Here is a 4844-nt window from a genome sequence, read left to right on the forward strand (position 1 = left end):
ATTTAATATCTACACGTGTAACTGCAGCATTAAGTATCATTGCTAACCTTGAGTAGGTCAAGGGCGTTTTTACTACCCAAAGGCAAAACCACTGAAGTGTTTTTAAATAAACAACAGTCAATTACATTTCTGTAGAATTTCACCTTAAACGTAAACTGTGAGTCACGCAGCCTAGAGCCTGTTTTTTTAAACTATTGTTCAATATTTGCCAAATGGCTTGTTGTTGTGAAGTGAGTTGAAACGAGTTCATGTACATCAATGGCAACATGGCCAAAGTTCCAAATTTTACTTTGTGCTCAAAAGTTCCAAAATTGCATTTACTTGCAACAAATGGCTTTTTTAAAGCACAAGCATAATTTTAAGTGCAATGTACAGTGCCTTGCAAAAGTATTCGGCCCCCTTGAATCTTGCAAACTTTCGCCACATTTCGGGCTTCAAACATAAAGATATGAAATTTAATTTTTTTGTCAAGAATCAACAACAAGTGGGACACAATCGTGAAGTGGAACAACATTTATTGGATAATTTAAACTTTTTTAACAAATAAAAAACTGAAAAGTGGGGCGTGCAATATTATTCGGCCCCTTTACTTTCAATGCAGCAAACTCACTCCAGAAGTTCAGTGAGGATCTCTGAATGATCCAATGTTGTCCTAAATGACCGATGATGATAAATAGAATCCACCTGTGTGTAATCAAGTCTCCGCATAAATGCACCTGCTCTGTGATAGTCTCAGGGTTCTGTTTAAAGTGCAGAGAGCATTATGAAAACCAAGGAACACACCAGGCAGGTCCGAGATACTGTTGTGGAGAAGTTTAAAGCCGGATTTGGATACAAAAAGATTTCCCAAGCTTTAAACATCTCAAGGAGCACTGTGCAAGCCATCATATTGAAATGGAAGGAGCATCAGACCACTGCAAATCTACCAAGACCCGGCCGTCCTTCCAAACTTTCTTCTCAAACAAGGAGAAAACTGATCAGAGATGCAGCCAAGAGGCCCATGATCACTCTGGATGAACTGCAGAGATCTACAGCTGAGGTGGGAGAGTCTGTCCATAGGACAACAATACACGGCACAAATCTGGCCTTTATGGAAGAGTGGCAAGAAGAAAGCCATTTCTCAAAGATATCCATAAAAAGTCTCGTTTAAAGTTTGCCACAAGCCACCTGGGAGACACACCAAACATGTCGAAGAAGGTGCTCTGGTCAGATGAAACCAAAATTGAACTTTTTGGCCACAATGCAAAACGATATGTTTGGCGTAAAAGCAACACAGCTCATCACCCTGAACACACCATCCCCACTGTCAAACATGGTGGTGGCAGCATCATGGTTTGGGCCTGCTTTTCTTCAGCAGGGACAGGGAAGATGGTTAAAATTGACGGGAAGATGGATGCAGCCAAATACAGGAACATTCTGGAAGAAAACCTGTTGGTATCGGCACAAGACCTGAGACTGGGACGGATATTTATCTTCCAACAGGACAATGATCCAAAACATAAAGCCAAATCTACAATGGAATGGTTCAAAAATAAACGTATCCAGGTGTTAGAATGGCCAAGTCAAAGTCCAGACCTGAATCCAATTGAGAATCTGTGGAAAGAGCTGAAGACTGCTGTTCACAAACACTCTCCATCCAACCTCACTGAGCTCGAGCTGTTTTGCAAGGAAGAATGGGCAAGAATGTCAGTCTCTTGATGTGCAAAACTGATAGAAACATACCCCAAGCGACTTGCAGTTGTAATTGGAGCAAAAGGTGGCGCTACAAAGTATTAACGCAAGGGGGCCGAATAATATTGCACGCCCCACTTTTCAGTTTTTTATTTGTTAAAAAAGTTTAAATTATCCAATAAATTTTGTTCCACTTCACGATTGTGTCCCACTTGTTGTTGATTCTTGACAAAAAAATTAAATTTCATATCTTTATGTTTGAAGCCTGAAATGTGGCGAAAAGTTGCAAGGTTCAAGGGGGCCGAATACTTTTGCAAGGCGCTGTAACTCTCAAAAAGGCGTAGCCCTTTTGTAAACAAATATAATCTATTCATGTGTTTAAGCAAAAATCCACCATTGTAATGGGAATACACAGTATTCTCTTTCAAGTCAAACCTCATGTTTTGTTAGATACTATATAATTTTCATAGACTAGTTTGGCCCCCTGAAAAGATCATGTTTTCATGGCTAATTTGTATTTACAGAGGATGACTTGATCTGTATGTTTAAGCAAACATTTATTGATTGAGTCCAACTGCTGCTATTTTTTTTTTTTTTTTTTACACAAAACACTATATAGGCTACTACAGTTGTGGCATATTGTCAGAATCACTGTTGTTCACAAATATAGTATTTTCATAGCAAAAAACTAATGCATTTTCTGTACAGAGGCATTTATGTTTGGGGAGGGCAAATCTATAATCCAATGGCAATGGAGAATTTTAGCCGAATGGAGGCTGCCTTCTGAAAATAATTGTGTAAAAACTACAGTGGTCAAATACTGCATTTCTGCGGAAATCTAGATAGAGTTTTGTGAATATTTGTATAGTGTTTTTGGGACTTGAATTTAAAAAATAGCTTTTCTATGTGAGAATGTGTCTGATTGGAGATGTCAGATCACTGAGTTTTAGTGAATTCGACTGTTTTTTTAGACCACACACACAGGTTTCCCACAAGTTCCCTTTAGGCTTGTGCCTGTTCCATGGAAATTGTTTGTATTGAAAACACGAGTTGTAATTACTAGAGTAGCAACTGTTATCATTTGTGAACATTTACATGCAATATTCTACAGTACTGTGCAAAAGTTTTAGGCAGGACACCTGCCTAAAACTTTTGCACAGTACTGCATATATTTTTTTTTAATGATTAAATTTATTAGGATCATGGAAGCTTCCACTTGGGGAAAATATATACATACAGTATATCCTGTATATACATAATATCATAAAAATATACAGTACTGTGCAATACTTACGTGTAATATTAGCGTGCAATATTCAATGCCTTCACTGTCAAACCGCTGCCACTCACTTCTATTCACACATATTCCATGTGCAATACTTACTCACATGCAATATTATCGTCCAATATTCAATGCCCTCACTGTCAAACTGCCGCTACTTCACTTCGATTATTTGCACTGCCTGAACATGGTACTATCTCATACACATACTGCTAGTATTTAAGTCCCTGTGGCGGCCCCCTTAGTACGACAAAGAGCTTTTAGCGTTGAAAATTCTTGTGAATAAATGCTTAAATCCCTGAATTCTTTATAGATTTGGACGTAAAACTGTCTCGATTCTTGGTCATAAGCGAAACAAAACAACAACAAAAAATTGATTGTTTCAACGTTTCAAAATGCATGCATGGTACAAAAAATATAATAATTACTTTGAATCCTCAAACAAATCACTCCTGAGACAATCCTTCCTGTTTGTATGCAGTACAGCTTTCGTACTTTTTCAACCTAAATCCGGCGTTAGATTGCTGTGGCCGACTGCTAATAAATGAAGCGGAGTGTGGGACGGCCCCCTTCGGGAAGGCGTGATGCAGTGAATGGGGAATGTGTCATGTCAATACATTATGAAGTCTATGATTTATATTTATGATTTTATACACTTTTGAGATTTAAACTTATCCTGCACTGTAAAGGGAACTGCCCCCAAATTTCATTGTACAACTGTATAATGACAATAAAGGGGTATTCTATTCTATTCTATTCTATTCTATTCTATTCTATTCTATTCTATTCTATTCTATTCTATTCTATTCTATTCTATTCTAGAGACACTGCTCCATAGTTGCCCCAAATGTCGATTGATTAACATATTTGCTACCCTTGTCAGTACTAGACATTCAGTCTATTTGAACTGCGAGGGGCCAGCAGCAAAACATCACTGCCAAGCCTACCAGGTAAAATGGGTTGGATGTCTATCACTGTCAATGGCACTGAAACATTACCATTCATTGAGTGACTTTCCATGGGCTGTTGTGGTTCTCTTCTGATTTCCGCTTCATTAGCAGCGATCAGAGCTTCAGACATGGAAGATGCTGCACGAGATGAACCAACCACTGTTGATTTGATTCAGATGTCCACGGCTCGAGACGAAACGAGTCGGATCGTCTGGCTTGTCAGATGCAGACACAGGCGTTGACGCAAAGGCCAAGTCATTTCCTTTCATATGTGCGATTGTCTTCCTTTGATTTCCTGTAGTGAGAAGGTGGGGAAATATCAAGCCTGTCAAAACTGCTACATCGAATCAAGTCTGATGATCAGAATAGCCATACGTCCGTCAACTTGTTTTCAAACTTACACTAGAAATAAAAAATATAAAATACAAACAAGGTATTCATCTTTTTATAGTTGAATGGAAACATGACACGAGAAGATGCGAAGAGGGCATAGAGGAGCTTAAATCTTATACTCTCATGTAGCTTTTTGATATATTTCATTAATATTCAGGGAACCTAGATGCAAAAAAAATGCAGTTTCATGTCTTTTAATTCTGCATATCTACAGTGCGCTTAAAAATGTGTTTGGATGAGTTCCAGTTTTGATGAGTTTGAAGCATTTTATTTGTGTTGGTACTCTGTGTATCACGAATTTCCACCTATTTGATCTGGTTTGGAACATATTCCGCGATGCAGGGGTCGGTGGGAGTGGGGTGACATTGGCCGAAAACCTGAAGGAAGAATCTCCATTCATTTTGGCTTCATTTTAAATTGTCAAATTTTATGTCATGATATCAAAGTTGACACAGCGTAGCATCACACTTAAAAAAAAATTAAAACATTAAAAATAATGTTTATTTATATCCTGTTTGGATGTGATCCCTGTACTTATTTGGGTTTTC

Source organism: Corythoichthys intestinalis, chromosome 5, assembly GCF_030265065.1.
Source record: "Corythoichthys intestinalis isolate RoL2023-P3 chromosome 5, ASM3026506v1, whole genome shotgun sequence".
Taxonomy (NCBI): domain Eukaryota; kingdom Metazoa; phylum Chordata; class Actinopteri; order Syngnathiformes; family Syngnathidae; genus Corythoichthys; species Corythoichthys intestinalis.